The sequence below is a fragment of the Phyllobates terribilis genome, unplaced genomic scaffold (genome assembly GCF_046119375.1).
Source record: "Phyllobates terribilis strain yellow unplaced genomic scaffold, ASM4611937v1 Scaffold_3__8_contigs__length_932513732, whole genome shotgun sequence".
Classification (NCBI taxonomy): Eukaryota; Metazoa; Chordata; class Amphibia; order Anura; family Dendrobatidae; genus Phyllobates; species Phyllobates terribilis.
In genome coordinates, this window is record NW_027362763.1 from 89207455 (window position 1) to 89228587 (window position 21133).

Here is a 21133-nt window from a genome sequence, read left to right on the forward strand (position 1 = left end):
GATTTATTCTTCATCCTCTGTATAAATAAATAAACAAATAAATAGGAGAAACCTGCATGGTCTGGGAGGGTGGGGAGTGAGCCCCTGATGCGCGTTTCATGTAGGCTTCTTACACACCCGCTGGAAGAAGCCTACGCAAAACTTCTTCAATACCCCTTGGAAGAAGCCTATGCGAAACACATGTCGGGGTCTTGCTTCCCACCCTCCCAGACTGTGCAGGTTTCTCTTTTTTATTTGTCTTATTAATTTTGAGGACTACAGATTGTTCCTATATCTTCTACATTCTAAACAGACACAAACTTGTATGAATACCATTATGAATAGGTTTTGAAGTGATTTTGATCAGTTGTTCTTGGTTTGAAAGAGAGAGCGTTCTCTGTGTCTGACATTCTCTTATTATTTATTTTATCATGAATTGTTCTGATTAATCAATAAAATTTGTTATGTTTTTTGATATTTGACTTTTTTACTTCCTTTTCTTTTGGTTATTAAGTGCTGATATAGACATTTAATAAATAACGTTTCTTCATTATTTTAGGAATAACTGTGCCGGCAAATACTGATGGTGGAATATGTGAGACACCAGAAATCATCCAGGAATCTGCCAGTGTAAGTATCAGAGGGACGTCTGTATATCATTAGATGACGGGTGTGAATTATACATCCCATATTATATCCCATATGACAATGGGATATCACTGTTCGTCATGTAGATCAGACATATTATGTGTGATAATGGCGTTATTCTTCCTGCCCCCTCTGTGTGATGTCCCTTATCCTTCCCTGCAGTATTGATTTATGTGTATGGGGGATTTCCCTTTATAATATAATGGGGTCTGTGGTGGGTCCGGCTTGTATTACGTTCTCTACAGTGTAATCAGTGGGGACATAATATAGAAGGGAGACGTTCCTGCATCTTGAGCTTTTATTCTCCTGCATTTTCTGTCTTAATGTCATTTCTTATTCCTTTTTAGGCCTTGATCGGATCATTGAACCCAGAGAGAAATCCTTGTAAGAGCGACTATAAACAGATCAAACTGATCAGCAGTGGAGCCTTTGGGTGAGCTTTACTTTGGTATAATATTTATTTCCCAGGGCTCCTTATGATGATGCCTCGGTGTCCTGCCCATGTAATATTCCCATAGAGAAATTAGGAGACCACATCACTGTCCACATCTATCTGTCAGGTCAGTTAGGATGTGACGTGGATGTGGACCCTCCATTGATAATCATTTATGGAGTATTATTTTATGCATTTCTAGACATGGATTTATAGTGATGGCCTCACATCTAGTATTAACCATTAGTACAGGAGATCATTTGATGAGGTCTATAGATGGACTGTTAATAAGAATTTGTAATAAATCATGGATTTTCTTCCTCTCCAGGGCCGTCCACTTAGTGCGCCATAAAGACACAAACCAGATTTGTGCTATGAAGACAATGGACAAGGAGAACCTGAAAAAGCCAAAGAGACTTGAATTGGCCTTTCTGGAGAGGGACATCTCAGCATTCGCTGATTGTCCCTTTGTGGCCTCCATGTTCTGCTCTTTCCCTACTAAACTTCATCTGTGTATGGTCATGGAGTATGTACCAGGTAGGACACATCCATTGTATCTATATCCAGCCCACGTCTGTTTTGTCCTAGCACCTATATATGACCATAATGTGCCCACATGGATGGCAACATATAGTATACAGTATACGCTCTACATTACACAGTATATCTCTATATAGGCCATCTTGTCCCAATATTTCCACTTATTTCATATTCACCCTCATCATGTGTAATTTACATTGAAACAAACCCTCACCTCTCATATTTGCTTTCTCCGATAGGAGGAGACTGTGCCAGTCTTATAAAGCGCAGGGGTCCTTTACCAGTCCCCCTGGCCCGTATGTACATTGCGGAAACGGTACTTGCTGTGGAATACCTGCACAGTTATGGTGTGGTGCACAGAGACCTGAAGCCTGGCAAGTAAGTGACCCCAGTAGTATAATAAAGGGGAAAAAAAATTATAGTTTTTATACAGTCTATGGGTAATTACTTGGGTCTGACACCATTTCTTTCTTTCACAGCCTCCTGATATCATCAACAGGACATATTAAGGTCACCGATTTTGGGGTTTCAAAACTCGGCCTCATGAGACCAAGCTCAGATATCTACAAGGCTTCAACTGAGGACATCACCAGCGAGTTCCTTGATGAAGAGGTAGGCTTTACTTACAAGGTCTTGTACTTTACAGATTTCATCTCTTTCTCTTTCTCTGACAATTTCTCTATAAAACGTTTGCACTGATGTTATTTGACGCAATTATATTTATTGATTATCATCTCATTCTTCTGTTGGTTTCCAGACTTTTGGCACCCCTAGTTACATGGCCCCAGAAATTATCCAAAGGAAAGGCTATGGAAGGCCCGTTGATTGGTGGTCAGTAGGGATCACTCTACATAAATTTCTTTATGGATGTACACCATTTAAAGGGGCTTTAAAAAGAGATATTTTACGGAGTGTCCTTGAGGGTAAGTAAAATAATCTGAATGCTTGTGATGTCACTGTTATTTGGTTTCATTGGTTTTCTGGTTTAATTTCTAGCCTTATTAAGGACATTTTTTATAAAAATAAATGAAAACGTTTCATTTCCTGTAATATTTGTTTCTATATAACAGATAAATTAATTTTGACATATCATAAATACTCTACTCCACCTGATGCTCGGGACATCATCACTCAGCTGCTCAGAAAAGATCCAGCAGATAGACTTGGGACAGGTAATATTATAATAGTATTATGACTTATTACACGTCTGTGACCAGACAAATGGTTGTGTCCATGAGGTTCAGTAATCTACCTACTTATCCATTCCCCATTTTTCATGCTGTGACTTTCAGTACATTTCCTTCATGTCTGCTGTTACATCTTCAGTTCAGGTTAACATAAACTGTACCGATATGGAGCAGTTTCTCTTAAAATGACTCTATCACATTCTTTCTTGTCTTCCTTTTCCAGGAGGAGCAAATGAGATCAAAATGCATCCATTTCTGCATCACTTAGACTTTGACAACCTTCTAAGTCAGAAGCCCCTGTTCGTTCCTGAGCTAAAGTCAGATGAGGACACCCGCTACTTTATCAGTAAGTAAAATGAGACGTCATCTGCAGAAAACTGCTGTGTGTCTTGTCTTTCATTTTATGTGAAGATAAGTTCTCATCATTATTAGTGATAACAGGGTGAATGTCTGACCGGGTCTTATACTAATTATCTCTGATAACACTTGTACTTTGTAGCTCGTTGTAGCAGACACATGAATTCAGATGAGGCGGACACAAGAGAGGACAATGACTGGCCAGAAATAAAAAACTTTGTATCATCTTATCAAAGGTTTTGTAAAGTAAGTATGTGGCTAATAGTATGTCTAAAACCTATAATTACAAAAATGCTTAAAAATAAATCAATTTATTTTTCTCTGTGTGTTTTAGCTAAATATCACCAATACCGGGATGATGACCAATGTAGAGCCTATGTCACCTCCACAGTGTTCCCAAGAGAACAGTGAAAAACACTCAGACATGTGAGTAGATTATTATTATTATGAAATTTAGTTTTGATGTATGTTCAGAACCAAATACAAGACAAGAGTAACACAAATCTAAATCCAGCATCCACCACCCCATGATTGCTGATCTCTGTGCGTCTGGCTTGTGATAACACTGCAATAACAGCTGATCATTGTGACCAGCCATTCATTTCCAGCTCATGACAGGCCAATATTACTAGTTGAGGCCGTGGGCAGGGTATCCCCTCTATGTTGTCCTAATTGGCCTCACAAACAGGTGTTCTTCATTTTTTCTATTGTTTTTACTTTTAATTTACTGGTCTTTCTTCTACCAAACAGGCAGAAAGAGTCTTCCTCTTCCAAAACTAATGGAGACAATCAGTGTTTCACTGCTAAAAACAACGAGTCATCCTCGTCCTCATTGTCAGGTATGTACAGGTTTATAGGCCATCCAATTATAGCCTATAATCCAAAATTATAATGTGAATCAGCACATGAAGGCTTCAAAAATTACTTACTTTATTCCCGTTGCTCCCCTGAGTATTCAGTTTTTTGAGTTATGGGTCTTATTTAGTGCTAATGTTTATGGTCTTTTCCAAGAGGGCGGTGCTCACAGGATCCTCTGGGGCGTGTCTTTAGGTTGCTCTGCAATATAAAATTGTGAGCCACACCCTCATGGAAAAAAACATAGGGTGGATTTTAGCAAAACAAATATCAGAATACTCAGGGGAGCAGCAGACATAAGATAAGAGTGAATCTCAGAAACTTTTGATCTGGTGATGGGTGCTCTTGAAAGTTACACTGAAGTTTAATCTAACTGATTATATGATAACACAGTGGCTTGCTGCAAGTATGTCATGATAATAAGGGGACATATTTCCTTGGGGAGTCACCACATGGCGGCACACAGAAATGCTACAGGTGCATATTAATCAATTGCATAACTCTATATAGATACAAAGAAAATATTTTAGAAGTTTATAATTAATATTTTTTTCTGACTTTTTGATTAGAATCTCCAGTTCAGAAGAAAAGAAAATATTTTCTAAAACTGAGAAGACAAGTAAAAACAGAGAAAGTAGAAGAGGGGGAAAGTAGGCGAGGTAAGTGTGACAATAATCTCCCTGTTGTATGATGTCAGTGAGAAGAAGTCATGTGGAGCAGATGTTATCTGTCAGTGGTGGGATTGTCACATGTATGATGACTGACAATGATCCCTGCCCTCTGTGTGATGAGATTCCTCTAATGTTCTCCCACAGTGACACCACAGTAGTACCCTCTAATATGGAGTCCCATTACTTACATTAGTTTTACATCTTTTCTCATAGGTTCCATCTTCCGCCGGATGATATCATTCTGCCGGCGTGGATTATCCAGGGCTGCTCGCACTGTCAGAGGAAGCTGCATTTTTGCCTGCTGTCACCAGGGCACCTTAGACATCTCGAGGACAGAAAAACCCCACATCTAGCGCCCTGAAGAAACTACAGCATGTCCACCATCAATGCTGTACCCGTATGGAAGGATTTGAACCATCTACTCTTGGCCTCCTGACCAGCAAGAAACACCTGCTAAAGCTGAAGGCTTCTCCAAGAACACATCTTCATCCTTCCATGCCAGATTTAATTAAACTAAATAAATACAAATTTTAAATTGATTAATGTCTTTTAGAATTTAATTGATTATTACTGATATTTTTGGTATATCAATACTATACATCATATACCATATATCTGAAGGGTTGGATTCCAAAGTGGAGAACAGCGGTTCTATGTCTCCGATTAATCCTCTAAATCTCAGCCAAAAGTGGAGGAGAGGACCAAAGCTTCTGTTATTCCTAAGAGCACATACACACATAGCCTTGTAGATGCCAGCAAACCATTGTGAGTTGCTGGCAGCTGAGCTTTAGGAAAGCTCCCTCTCCGGAGATGTCCACTGCCGACAGTGGTGAAAAAAAACATTATAATGAGGACAATATGGCCAAAGGACCCCCGGTGCCTTTGGCCCTAGGCGGTAGCCCAGATTGCCTCATTGTAATCTGCTAATGATTTCACAAGGAATGAAGCCCATAGTGAAGAAGGAAGTCCATGAGAGTGATACCCATTTCAGAACAGAGAGAACTTTCCACTGGCTACAACGGCTTCTGTATTGGCCACAAGTAAATCGAGTGGTGAAAGAAGATTACCGGAAATCCCATCAGGGTGAGATGACTAAACCCCCTAAACACAGAGCATCTATATAGGTGAAGAGGTTTTCTTTCCCTTTGGAAGTGCTGATGGTGGACTATCTCAAGATCAGCCACTCCGATAATGGTTGTCTGTACTGTCTGGTGATGATGGATCATTTTAATAAGTTAGCAGTCATGACTCCCACCGGGAATCAAAAAGCCGAGTCAGCAGCCTGTGCCATCTGTCATGACTTCATCTGCGTATACGGGTGTCCAAAAAGAATTCACTCTGAGATGGGAGCCTGTTTTCATGGAAAAGTCATGGATGAATTGCACCAACTGTACAACATTGAGAATTCCAGAACTACACCCTACCACCCATAGAGAAATGGGGACTGTGAACGTTTCAAGAGAACTTTATCTACATTCTGAGAATTGTGGAGGACAACAGGAAGATGACAAGATGTCACACGCTGTCTAGCGCTGTGTGTCTGCGGTCTATTCTAGATGCCGCTGTAACTTAAACTGTGAAATTCCCTCTTGTACTGCATGGGTTCATGCCAATTCTATTGCCATATCCTGGTGGATGTGAGTTTCTGTGTGTCTCCTCCCCTTAGCCTTTAAGTAGCCTCGCCTTCCACCAGGTGGTGCAGCTGATAGAGTTTCACTCTATACCTGGAAGCCGTGCTGTGCAGTGCTGTTCGTTTGTGCTGCTGAAGTCCTTTCCTTTGAGATTGCTGTACCTTTGTTCTGCGGAGGGAGGTTTGGGGAATTAGCGCAGGGCTTGTGGAGGAGTTAGGGCTTAGGGTGGAGACCCGAACCTTCTCACCATCAGAGATACTTTTGGGGTCAGGGCTATTCAGGGTTCCCAGTCTAGGGACAGATTAGTTTTCCCTGCTCACCCAGCCCGTATCTGCTATTTCCTCACCAGCATTCCCCTACACCGTGACACAGGAAAATGAAATGGCCTGAATTTGTACCAGAACTGGTCTGGGTGTACAGTAACCGGGTTCATGCTACGACAGGGTACACGCCTTACACGTTGCTGTTTGGACGTAACAGCCGTAAGGTTACTGAGCTAGAGCTTGATCCAGAGGAAGATAGTACGTAGATAAACACCACAACTTTGGTGTGGGAACACCAACATCGGTTAGAAACACTGAGACTTAAGATTGTACAGAAGCCCCAGGGGAAAAGGCATCCTGTAGTAACTCCTGTGCAGGAGGCACCATTACAGCTGGGGAATCGAGTTTTGGTTCAAGTGAAGCACCCTTGGGGAAAATTGGACTACGCATCGGAGGCTGTTCCTCATCGAGTGACAAGGAGAGTACACCCCGAAAGGAGAAGACGTCGCACCAGAGAGAGTGCGGCACCCTTACATGCTACCGATATGTGTGTCTGATGAAGAGAGAATGACCGGGGCTAGCTTAGAGGGTAGGGTAGAGGTCAAAATCACAGGAAGAGTGTTTCAGGGCCTCAGTGTCCCAGAAGAGACAGGTCAGGAGGGACCTCACAGATCTGAATGTACCAACACTGGTGTTTCACCCAGGAGGTATGCGGAAGATGATTTCATATGGCAGTATGTAATACAGCAGACACAGGAGTGTGTTTGGATATTGGTGACTCTGAGACCACCGCCAAGGAGCATCTAGAGCATAAGTAACCTTTCTCATCCAAGTACTGATGAGCTTAAAGAGAGGAGGAATGTAAGGAGAGTGAGTGATTCATATAATAGAAATGAGCTGTAAGGTATTTGTGGGCAGATGCTGCCATGTAGTGATCAGGAATATAGGTGTAGGACCCTGAAAGGGTATTGGAACCAAAGGACAGAAGGCAGGCTGAATGAGAGGAAAGCAGAGCTAGGTACACAGGGGACATGTGATCTGCAGCAGAAAAATACAAAAGCCACAGGGGTCAGGCCAGGAAGTCAGTCGTCGCCCCGACTTGTAACAAGTCACCTGTGGTAGCTAGGCCTGACGTAGGTGATGAGTGTGTCCAGAAACACAAGATCAATATTGGATGTGGATTAAGCAAGGGGTGCAGAGTCCTTATGTGATGCCCAGCTGCGCTTGGTATCACAGATCCTGGAAGAGTGCATTGATGGAATCCTCCACAAGAGGCCCCCATAAACATTCACACATCTCCACCTTCCACCTCAGACCAGCAGAGGGAGCCCGTTACGGATATAAAAAGGGAAGGTGGAGCCAGGCAGTTCAGTTCCTCTGGAGAGTTCAGCAAGTACAGACCTGAATACAGAGTTGAGCTCAGCCTAGTCAAGTCTGTTGAGAGAATTCCTGCAGTGGAGCACAGTCCAGACTCAGTTGTAGCTCTGAATAGTGAGCTTAGGTGTGCCGGCGCCATAAGATCGGTGAAGCGCGGCAAGCTGCCATTAGTGTGTATAGCCTAGTGAGGGCCCGAGAAGGCAGAAGGCGAGTGGAGAAGTTAGTACATAGGGGGCAGAGGAGCTTAACTAGCTCACCCCGAAGCAAACATTGTTGGTAACTGTTTGGGAGAGGTTGTGTTCTTGCTCCAACAGATAGCTGACACTGCCAGACCGGACAGAGGAGGGCGCTGCAGAAGGAGATCCGAGTCCTGATGTACCAACAGCAAGTAAGGTTAGCGGAAGGTGAAATTGGTAATGTGCGTGTAACGGACCCCACACCCATTGTCGTCCCCCCAATGAGTGAAATGCTCATCTGGTGTAGAGCTGCTATAGGTCTTAGAGGACAGAGCTACCAGGCGGTAGTAGAACCCCTTTGCTCCGAGCACAGACCCACGCTCTTAACCACCAGAGGAGTGGTAGATGTACGCAATGGGAGGGTGCCCGTCCGTCTTCTCAACTGTGGGGAAGATGAGGTCAGATTGCCACGTTATGCCACTGTTGCCAAATTACATGCTGTAAATAACAATTGTATTCACAAGGCGGAGTCCTTAGCCTCACCAGATGAAGTGGAGGATAATGACCCTGCAACCCAGGTGGAGGATTGGTGTCAACAGCTCCATGTTGGGACAGACACCACTTCTGCCCATCAAAAACAGGGTGTACACCGGGTGGTTCAAGAATACTCGCAGGTGTTCAGTAAACATCCACTTGACTTCGGGAGGATTAAGGGGGTTCAACATCATATCCCCACAGGCGACCATGCCCCAATCAATGAACGTTACAGGCCTATACCACCAGCTCACTACCAGAAGGCTAAGGAAATGTGGTACGACATGAGAAAGGCGGGGGTAATAAGGGATAGTTGTAGTCCCTGGGCAGCTCCCCTAGTGCTAGATAGGAAAAAGGATGGGAGCATGAGAATGTGTGTAGATTACCGACAAGTAAATCGCATTACACATAAAGATGCATACCCTTTACCACACATAGAGGAGTCCCTAGCTGCCTTAAAGTCTGCAAATTACTTTTCCACCCTTGACCTCACTAGTGGGTACTGGCAAGTAGCTGTGGCTGAGGAGGATCGGAAGAAGACGGCCTTTACAACCCCGATGGGACTCTGCGAGTTCAACAGTATGCCGTTTGGATTCTGCAATGCCCCTGGAACGTTCCAGAGATTGATGGAGTGCTGCCTGGGACACCGCAACTTCGAGACTGTGTTACTATACCTGGATGACGTGATAGTGTACTCCAGAACGTACGAGGACCACTTGAAACACCTGGCAGAGGTATTTGATTCACTGTCCCGGTATGGGATGAAGCTGAAGCCCTCAAAGTGCCACCTGCTCAAGAGAAAGGTACAGTACCTGGGGCACATTGTCAGTCCGGAAGGGGTAGCACCAGACCCGGAGAAGATCGCTGCCATCCAGAAGTGGCCGGAGCCGAAGAACCTCAAGGAGGTGCATCAGTTCCTGGGACTAGTAGGATACTACCAGAGGTTTGTAAAAGACTATACTAAGAAAGCAGCCCCTCTGCAAGACCTCCTGGTAGGGCAGTCCCCCAAAGGCAGAAATCCCCCATTCCACTGGGGTAAGGAGCAAGTCGAGTCATTTCAGGAGATGAAGGAGATCCTGACAGGCGATGAGATCCTAGCCTACCCTGACTACAGCCAACCGTTCCTGCTGTATACAGATGCCAGCAACGAAGGGCTGGGAGCTGTCTTAAGTCAGAAGCAGAATGGCCAGGAGAAGTTAATCGCATACGCAAGCAGGAAGCTCCGCCCGACCGAGAGGAACCCAGAGAACTATAGCAGCTTCAATTTGGAGTTCCTGGCCTTGGTCTGGGCCATCACTGAAAGATTTAAGCACTACCTGGCCTCCAGCAAGTTCACTGCCTTCACTGATAACAACCCTTTGACCCATCTTGAAACAGCCAAGCTAGGAGCACTGGAACAACGATGGATGGCTCAGCTGCCAAATTACCAATTTACAATTAAATACCGGGCGGGCCGCAAGAAATGGTGTTGGAGGCCTACCACGATTAGGCGGGACACTTTGGCTGGAAAAAGCTAGAGACCCTGCTGAAGTGTCGATTCTACTGGGTAGTAATGCGCAGCTCCATTGAGTGGTGGTGCCAAGACTGTGGACCCTGTGGCCTCAGAAGAAAAGACTACAGCAGCCAGAAGGCACCCCTGCAACCCATCAAGACGATTCGACCCCTGGAGATCGTGGCCCTGGACCATGTCAAGTTGTCACCCAGCAGGTCAGGGTACTCCTACGCCCTGACCATGGTGGATCACTACTCTAGGTTCCTGGTGGTCGCCCCCGTCAAGGACCTGACGGCGGAGACAGCAGCAAAGACCTTCCAGGCGTGTTTCTGCGGACTCCATGGATACCCTGAGCAGGTGCTGATGGACCAAGGCCCGGCCTTTGAGGCTGAATTGTTTAAAGAGTTGTGCCATCTGTACGGGTGTAAAAAGATAAGAACTACACCGTACCACCCACAAACCAACGGTTTCTGTGAAAAGATGAACAACATCATCATCGACCTGCTGAAGATCATACCACTTGAGGAGAGAAATCAGTGGCCAGACCTACTACCTGACCTAGTGGATCTGTACAACCACATACCCGTGAGTTCCACCAATTGTACTCCGGCATATCTTATGCGTGCAAGACCTGGGAAGTTGCCTATGGATCTGGAGCTTGGTGTAGTAGAACCAGAAGCGGATGTGACCACTGAGGACTGGGACATGACCAGACAAGAGCAGTACAGAAGGGTACAAGCCTGTGTCGAGGACAGTCTCACCTGGGTGAGGGATAAGCAAGAGGCCCACTACAATAAACGTGCACCCGCAGAGCCTTTCACACCTGGTGAAATAGTATTGAAAAGGAAAAGAAGGAACCACAAACTTGATGACCAGTGAGAGAAAGAACCCTACACTGTGCTGATATCAAGATTTGATAATAAGAAGACCTGCATAATTAGTCGAGATGGAGGAAGGACAACTGCCACAGTATCCAGGGACCATCTAAAGTTATGTCCAAATCTACTGAAACCCCAAGAAGAAGTGCCTTTCATTATCCAGGAGGAGCCTAAAGAAGCAGTAATCCATACTGACTTAGGAGACTTCCCAGCAGATTGGCCCCAACTAGGAGGAGCAGTAATCTTTTCAATACTCCAATTCTTTCAACAACCAGAAGACCCTCCACAGCAAGTTGAACCTGTAAGTGCTGCAGAAGAGCCTAGTGCCGCAGAAGAGCCAGCTCAAGAAGAATCCCCGGACGAAGGATCCCCGGCAGGAGTAGAGCAAGAAGGCCCAGCCAATGGTAAACTTACCAGTTCCAGAGAGAGGTTAAGGCAGTTTTACAACATAGTCACACGTAGAACTGGTAGGGTAATTGATAGTACAGACATTGATACCTCACAGACCACCGCACTACGCAGATCAACACGTAGCACGCGAGGTAAACCCCTCTCAGGTACAAGCAGTAAGATAGCTAACCTCTGACAAATGTAGATAGTTACCCCTGGGGTATTAAATTGTAATGTACTGTACTAATGTATATTATTTTGTGCTTTGCTTTATTATTGAACAGTTCAAGTGACATGGACACTTTACCTGATTAATTCCTTTATTGTTTGCATAAAGAACTTCGTGGCTGAGGACTGTGTGCAGCCCAAAAACTATTTATTGTATATAATTGCGCTCCCAGGAGTGCCCCTTTAGGTGACCACCGAAGGAAAACCTGTCTGGAGTGGCTCTATTGGAGGTCCAACTCGGGATCTCCATGCCCTGCAGCCACCCCAGGGCCTACGTTGAGGGTTTGGGACAGGTCCCTCAAACCACCAAGTACTCTACTCTGTGAGATGGACATCCTGTTTGGGAACCTCACCACAAGAGACTTGAATTCTGAGGACACTTTGTATTTGTTGATATTATTATGCAACGTTTAAGCTTGGTGCCTCCCATAAAGGGAAGATTGTTAATGTTTCTTATTGTTATAAAATGTACCTGGAGTGCTAAGCTTTGCTAGGGGGGAATGTGACGCCCAGCTGCGCTTGGTATCACAGATCCTGGAAGAGTGCATTGATGGAATCCTCCACAAGAGGCCCCCATAAACATTCACACATCTCCACCTTCCACCTCAGACCAGCAGAGGGAGCCCGTTACGGATATAAAAAGGGAAGGTGGAGCCAGGCAGTTCAGTTCCTCTGGAGAGTTCAGCAAGCACAGACCTGAATACAGAGTTGAGCTCAGCCTAGTCAAGTCTGTTGAGAGAGTTCCTGCAGTGGAGCACAGTCCAGACTCAGTTGTAGCTCTGAATAGTGAGCTTAGGTGTGCCGGCGCCATAAGATCGGTGAAGCGTGGCAAGCTGCCGTTAGTGTGTATAGCCTAGTGAGGGCCCGAGAAGGCCGAAGGCAAGTGGAGAAGTTAGTACATAGGGGGCAAAGGAGCTTAACTAGCTCACCCCGAAGCATTACCGGACACCGGATCCGAGCTTACCGGGATCTCTATGACCCAGTAAGTTATAACCGGAATCCCTGGAGAACTACAGGTCCCAGGATCGCTAAAGTGCTGATACGTAACAGAGCCAGGAGACACATAGGCCCCGTAAGCTGGGAGCGTGTATTCCAAGAAAAGGCCCTACCACAAGGTCAGCCAGCGCAGGACAGAGACAAAGTTAGGCCTAGCTCCAGGCAGGTCAGAAACTTACTACGCAGAGGCAAGAAACAGGAGGCCCTACACCCGCTCATTGGGGAGGATTCTGATATGCACCCTTCACCCTACAGTGCTCTGGGATGTGTCTGAATTTCCACCAGTAAAAGGTACTGAAGTGACTATCGTGTCCGTCCCTGTTCTTGCTCTGACCTGGATTTGTCTCGCCTGCCCTGCATCCCCCCTCCTACGCTGCCCTGAGGCCCTGCTCCACCTGTGGGAAGCGATACCATCTAAGCTGCCTTATCACCGGCCTCAGTGGACTGCCGCAGCGCTGGTGAATCTCACCAGAAACCACAGGTGGCGTCACGAACTTTAATAAAACTAATAAACAAACCAATCCCTTTTTAAAAGCTGACCCGAGAGTACGGGCCCGGGAGCCGACCACCGTGACATCCCGAAGGTCAGGCGAAAGGCCCGGGTACCGAGTCATCCCCATCACCCTGGGCGAGTCACTTACAGAGGCTAGGAGATCCTGATTGTCGAGGCTAAAGATAGCAGATAGCACAGACCCGATTGCAGAAATGGAAATTCGGTCGTGTGAGCGTAGACCCAATTGGAAGGACAGAAATTCGGTTATGTGAGCAGAAGGGAGTGTTAGAACCTTGCTCTTAGGTTTTTTTTCCTTTGCTGGTCACATGACCTTGTTGGCCTATTTAAGCCTGCTCCGCCCTTCTGGCTTTGCTGGACTTCATTGTATAACTACTTTCTAGCTAGCCTGTGCTCTGTATCTAACTCTGTTAGTTTGCTTGGTCTACGGACCTCTATGTTCTATATATTTTGTTTGTTCGTCTGTCTGCTACTATTTCTGTTAGGAGGTGTCCCATATTCCTCCCAGTCCTTAGTACTTGTAGGGATTCCTTCCCCACATCTATAGGTCTCCGTACAGACTAGCTTAGGACTTTAGCAGGTCTGATCGCAGGATCAGGTTCCCTGTTACATCGTAGGGATTCAGCTGAGTTCTATCGTAGGAACAGATCTCCTCTCTTTCCTTAGCTCTGGTAGCAGAACATAACAGTATGTCCAGCCTGCAAATTCTCTAAGGAAAGATTTTTCTGTTCCATCATGGTGTCGGTTCAGGATTTGGCTCATCGCCTGCAGGGACTCTCTCTGGAGGTGGCCGAGCTCCGTCAGCACGTGAGTAACTGTCCTGGAGCACATTTCTTGGAGCCTAAGGTATGTTTGCCGGATTTATTTTTTGGTGAACATCGAGAATTTTTTTCATTTAAAAATGCTTGCTTATTGTATTTTCGTTTGAGACCCAAGTCCTCTGGGGATGAATCCCAGCGCATAGGGTTCATAATGTCACTTTTGCGCAAAGAGCCTCAGGAGTGGGCCTTTTCTTTGCAACCTAGTGATACATGCTTCAGATCAGTGGATAGTTTTTTTTCTGCTTTGGGACTATTATATGATGATCCTGACCGTGTTGCATCAGCTGAGACTGAGTTGAGACGTTTGAAACAGGGATCAGGTAATGTGGAAAAATATTTTACTCATTTCCGTCGTTGGTCTACTCAAATAGGGTGGAACGATTCTGCTCTGAAAAGTCTATTTCTTGCTGGGCTCAGTGAAAGGGTTAAAGACCTGCTAATTGCTTATCCTACACCTGAAGATTTGCAACAGGCTATGCAATTAGCTATATGAGTGGATAGGAGACTGCGTGCAAGGGTTAATGAGAGCAAATCCTCTGCTATGTCAGTTTCTGGTTATGAGAATGTGTGTACTAACAGTGGTGAACCGATGGAGATTGGATCGGTGGCACCTCGCTCTCAAGAAAAAGACCGTCGATTTTCTGAAGGCTTGTGTTTCTATTGCGGAAAATCTGGTCATTTGATTAAAGGCTGTGAGCTTCGTATGAAGAAAGAAAAAAAAATGGTCAGTCATGCCCGTATTGCCTGTTTAAATTCCAAGGGTGTATTTTTAGCTGCTTCCACGATTGCTCAGGAAAAATTAATGGAATTTCGGGTGTTTGTTGATTGTGGGTCTACTCTGAATGTAATTGATGGGGGATTCTTGGAAAGACTCAATTTAAAACCCGAACCTTTATCATCCCCCATTGCTGTGGTTTCTGTGGATGGTTCCCCTTTGAAGAATATTACTCTCAAGGTCTGTGAATTTCCTCTCACTATTAATGGTGTTCACCATGAGAAATTGGATTTGGTAGTTTTGAATAACTTGCCTTCTCCAGTAATATTGGGATTGCCCTGGTTAAAATTTCACAATCCTGTACTGGATTGGTCTACCAATGAAATTAAATCCTGGAGCCATAAATGTTATGACAAGTGTTGTAACGGGCGTATTGCAGCTTTGGATAGGGGAGAATTGCCTGTTCCTATTCAGGATTTTTGGAGAGTTTTTTCTGAGAAGGAATCGGAGGTTTTGCCTCCCCATAGAGACTATGATTGTTCTATTGAATTTGTCCCTGGAGCGACTCTTCCTAAAAGTCGTTTATTTAACCTTACTATTCCTGAGAGGAAGGCTTTGGAGGAATACATACAGACAAGTTTGGCCGCCGGTCACATTAGGCCCTCTAAGTCTCCTGTGGCGGTTGGATTTTTTTTTGTAAAAAAAAAGGACGGCGGTTTACGTCCTTGTCTGGATTTTCGTAAGATTAACAAAATTACTGTACGCAATCCTTACCCACTGCCATTGATTCCTGATCTGCTTAACCAGTTAATGGGGGCCAAGTGGTTCTCTAAAATTGACCTTAAGGGGGCATACAATCTGTTGCGCATGAAGGAGGGTGATGAATGGAAGACTGCTTTTAACACTCCTGTGGGTCATTTTGAGAATCTGGTTATGCCTTTTGGTCTTACTAATGCTCCTGCATTTTTTCAGAATCTTATTAATGACATCCTGAGACCTTTGATCGGCAAAAATGTGGTTGTGTATTTGGATGACATTTTGATTTATTCGCCGGATCTGGAGTCTCATTGGTGGAGCGTACGTGAGGTATTACAGTTGTTAATGGACAATTCGCTTTTTGCTAAGCTGGAGAAATGTGAGTTCGCTGTACAGAGAATTAGTTTTTTGGGTTACATTATCTCCAGCGAAGGTTTTGAGATGGACCCGGTTAAAGTTCAAGCTGTACAGGAATGGCCTAGGCCTATTGGTTTGAAATCGATACAGAGGTTTTTAGGTTTCGCCAATTATTACAGAAAATTCATAAAAATTTTTTCTAGTATTGTCAAACCTCTGACCGATCTCACCAGGAAAGGTGCTGATGCGGTTCAGTGGTCTTCTGAGGCCATTGAAGCTTTTGTGTATCTCAAGGAGAGGTTCACCTCTGCTCCCATCCTTATGCAGCCTGATGTGACTAAGCCGTTTTTGGTTGAGGTTGATGCTTCCTCTGTGGGGGTTGGCGCAGTATTGTCTCAGGATAACGGGGATGGATTACATCCCTGTGCCTTTTTTTCAAAAAAATTTTCGGAGACTGAACTGAATTACGATATTGGTAATCGGGAATTATTGGCTATTAAACTCGCATTTGAACACTGGCGTCACTTCTTGGAAGGTGCGGAATTTCCCGTTCAGGTTCTTACGGATCATAAAAATCTGATATATCTTGATGCTGCCAAACGCCTGAATGCCCGTCAGGCTAGGTGGGCACTGTTTTTCTCGCGGTTTAATTTCTCCGTTACTTACATCCCTGGTACTAAGAATGTTAAGGCGGATGCCTTGTCTCGCAGTTTTTCTCCCATAGTCGGTGCTGAGAAAGAGGAGAACATTTTACAAGAAGGTGTTGTGATAGCTGCTTTGGACTCCGTTTTTGAAGATGAGATTCTTAAAGCACAGGAGAATGCCCCATCTAACACTCCCCATGGGAGGTTGTTTGTGCCTGGGACCTTTAGGAGAGATTTATTTGTTGAGTGTCACGAATCTCGGTTGGCAGGTCATCCCGGAATCTCTGAGACCAAGAGACTGGTGGGTCGCAGTTTTTGGTGGCCTGGATGGCAGAAGGAAGTCATTAAGTGGGTGCGTCAATGTACTATATGTGCTAGATCTAAGTCCTCACATACTCCTGCTGCGGGGTTGCTTTGTCCTTTGGAGGTTCCCAGTGCTCCTTGGACACATTTGGCTATGGACTTTATAACTGATCTTCCCCCCTCTGAGGGTTTTACTGTCATCTGGGTGGTCGTGGACCGTTTTAGCAAGATGTGTCACTTGGTTCCCTTTGTCAAACTGCCCTGCGCTAAAACTCTCGCTAAGGCCTTTGTCAAGGAAATTGTCAGACTTCATGGCGTTCCTACTGACATTGTTTCTGATAGGGGTCCTCAGTTCGTGGCTCGTTTTTGGCGTGCCTTTTGTGACAGGTTGGGAGTTCATTTATCGTTCTCGTCCGGATATCATCCTGAATCTAATGGCCAGACAGAAAGGAAAAACCAGGATGTTGAGCAGTTCTTGCGTTGTTTTGTGGCAGACAATCAAGAGGGGTGGTCTGAGTTTCTGGCACTTGCTGAATTTGCTCTGAACAATCATACATCTTCTTCTGCTGGTTGTTCGCCTTTTTTTTGTTGTTCTGGGAGACATCCGTCGTTTGGGTCGTTCTCCAAGTTGGGATCTGCCGTGCCTGAGGAGGAGAATTTTTCCGGTGATTTGGAGAGAGTTTGGACGGATGTGCGTGGTAATCTTCAGGAGGCCAACAGAAAATCTAAGGACTACTTTGATAGGAAACGAAAGGAGGTTTTGTTCGCTGTTGGTGACATGGTTTGGTTGTCCTCTAGGAATCTGCGGTTGAGGATTCCTTCTAAGAAATTGGGTCCCAAGTTTGTAGGGCCCTTTAAGGTGCTTCAGGTTGTCAACCAATCTGCTGTTAGGTTGGAGGTTCCTACCTCCTGGAGAATTAATCCGGTATTTCATGTCTCTCTGTTGAAAAAAGCTGTTGTATCGGATTGTGACGCCTCTGCCTCTGTTCCTCCGGTGGTGGAGGACGGGGAATATGAAATTTCTTGCATCCTTAACTCTAGACTGTATAGAGGTAGTTTGCAGTATCTTGTGGCCTGGAAAGGTTTTGGACCCGAGGATAACTCTTGGGTGAGGTCGGATGATGTTTCCGCGTCCAGACTTATCAGAGCGTTTCACAGGAGATTTCCTGATAAGCCTGGTCCTAGGGGATCCGGAGGATCCTCTTAGAAGGGGGGGTACTGTTAGAACCTTGCTCTTAGGTTTTTTTTCCTTTGCTGGTCACATGACCTTGTTGGCCTATTTAAGCCTGCTCCGCCCTTCTGGCTTTGCTGGACTTCATTGTATAACTACTTTCTAGCTAGCCTGTGCTCTGTATCTAACTCTGTTAGTTTGCTTGGTCTACGGACCTCTATGTTCTATATATTTTGTTTGTTCGTCTGTCTGCTACTATTTCTGTTAGGAGGTGTCCCATATTCCTCCCAGTCCTTAGTACTTGTAGGGATTCCTTCCCCACATCTATAGGTCTCCGTACAGACTAGCTTAGGACTTTAGCAGGTCTGATCGCAGGATCATGTTCCCTGTTACATCGTAGGGATTCAGCTGAGTTCTATCGTAGGGACAGATCTCCTCTCTTTCCTTAGCTCTGGTAGCAGAACATAACAGGCAGCATGAGTTGTCTCTCTCTGGAAATTGGAGGCAAGGACAGAAGGTCTGTGGTAGAAGAAATTGACTATGGCCCACAGTGTGAGACTTTCATCCTTGCAGGAAAGTGTAGTGTGGGCTCCTGTTAGGGTCTGGGGCGGCGACTGCCATGGGAAAATAGAGCAGGATGACGGAGGCCCATACTGATTCGACCCAGACACCATTGGCTGACAGTCCAGTCTATCTTTAACTATTATAGATTAGTGTGCATTTATACCAATATTCATACAACGACAGGGTCGGTCTGGGCTGGCGGGATACCGGGAAATTTCCCGGTGGGCCCCGCCCCCTGCTGCAGAGTAGAGGGGGGAGAAGAGAACAAAAAAAAATCCTGCGGTTTTAAGGCGCACAGGCCCTTTAAAAGCGCAGGCACAGTGTATGCAGGGACGCGCGCACGCAGCGTTCATTACCTGAACCACCGCGGCGCACGTCCCAGTAAAGCAGCTGAAGCTGCGTGTCTCCCTTCGCCGGTAGGTGTATGACGTCATCGTCATGCGCCTGCTGTGAAGGAGGCGCGCAACTCAGGAGAAGGAGGACACCGCACGGGAGCTCAGGAAGGTAAGAGGTGTGTGTGTGTGTGTGTGTAATGGTCTGGACCCACTGGCTGGACACACAAGGCGGGGGCCAGCTGGACACACAAGGGGGGGCCCAGCTGGACACACAAGGGGGGGCCCAGCTGGACAGACACACAAGGGGGGGCCCAGCTGGACAGACACACAAGGGGGGGCCCAGCTGGACAGACACACAAGGGGGTAGCCTGGCTGGACACACAGGGGGGGAACCCTCCCTGGACACACAAGGGGCAACCCTGGCTGGAAACACAAGGCGAGCCCAGCTGGACATACAAGGGCATAGGCTGGCTGGACACACAAGGGGGGAGCCAACTGGACACAAAAGCGATGGTCCTGGATGGACACACAAGGGGGGAACCCTGGCTGGACACACAAGGGGGTAGCCTGGCTGGACACACAAGGGGGTAGCTGACTGGACACACAAGGGGGGAACCCTGGCTGGACACACAAGGGGGAACCCTGGCGGGACACACAAGGGGGGAACCCTGGCGGGACACACAAGGGGGGAACCCTGGCGGGACACAAGAGGGGGGAACCCTGGCTAAACACACGAGGGGGGGCCTTGGCTGGACACACAAGGGGGAACCCTGGCTGGACACACGAGGGGGGGCCAAGCTGGAAACATGAGGGGGGGGCCAAGCTGGACACAGGAGGGGGGAGCCCTGGCTGGATACGCAATGGGGTCCCTGGCTGGACACACAAGGGGGAACCCTGGCTGGATATGCAAGGGGGGGCCCGGCTGGACACACAAGGGGGGAGCCCTGGATGGACTCACAAGGGGGGGAGCCCTGGCTGGACACACAAGGGGGAGCCCTGGCTGGACACACAAGGGGGAGCCCTGGCTGGACACACAAGGGGGGGCCCTGGCTGGACACACAAGGGGGAACCCTGGCTGGACCCAGGCAAAGGGGGGTGGGCAGGCTGGACACATGGAGGCCAGGATGGATATATGGGGGGCAGGATGGATATATGGGGGGGCAGGTTGGACTCATGGAGGCCAGGAAGGATATATGGGGGGGGCAGGCTGGACTGATGGAGGCCAGGATGGATATATGGGGGGGCAGGCTGAAAACATGGAGGCCAGGATGGATATATGGGGGGGGGGACAGGCTGGACACATGGGGGGCTAGGATGAATACGTGGGGGGGGGGGCGGGCTCGATACACATGGGCTAGCATAAATATATGGAGGGGCACGCTGGATATATGGGGGGTGTCAGGATGGATATATGCAGGGGGTAAGGGCAGTATGGATTTATGAGGGGGGGAGGCTGGACACATGGAGGCCAGGATGTGTATGTAGAGGGCAGGCTGGACACATGGAGGATATATGGGTGGGATATATGGGGGCGCAGGCTGGAAACATGGAGGCAAGGATGGATATGTGGGGAGGGCAGACTGGCCACATGGGGGGGCTAGGATGGGTATATAGGAGGGGGCAGGCTCGATACACGTGTGCTAGGATAAATATATGGAGGCGTCACACTATACAAATGGTGGCCAGAAGGGACATATGGGGGTGCCTGGCTAGACAAGGGACTTAATTACTGTTTGGGAGCCAGATTGAGGAACATACTTTATTAGTTTATGGTGACCAGTGGGGAACATTATTACTTTAGATTCCAATTATTATTATTACATTATTACTTCTGTAATATAATTTACTTTTTAGGAAATTGTTTTCCATGGGATGGGACAAAAGAGGGGTCCTGTTACTGTGCAGGACGGCACTATGTTGCTTTTTTTCTTCAACTGGTGTAGTGTAGAAGTCGGGGGGGAAAGTGGGAATATTCTCTAGAAGAGATCAGTTATTGATAACTGTGTGTTAATTTCTGCAGAGATGATTCCTGGCTGGAAGAAGTGATGGCTGTCTGTGCCAGATGAAGAAGAAAAGCGAAGATGAAGGACTTCACCTAGAGACATCACTGGTGAGTCAGTGTATTACATGTACACTTACACTACACACGTGGTCAAAATTGTTGGTACCCCTCGTTTAATGAAAGAAAAACCCACAATGGTCACAGAAATAACTTGAATCTGATAAATTACTAATTTTTGAAAATGAACAAATCAAAGTCAGACATTGCTTTTCTGCTTCCACAGAATTTAAAAAAAAATTAACCTCATGAAATCGGCCTG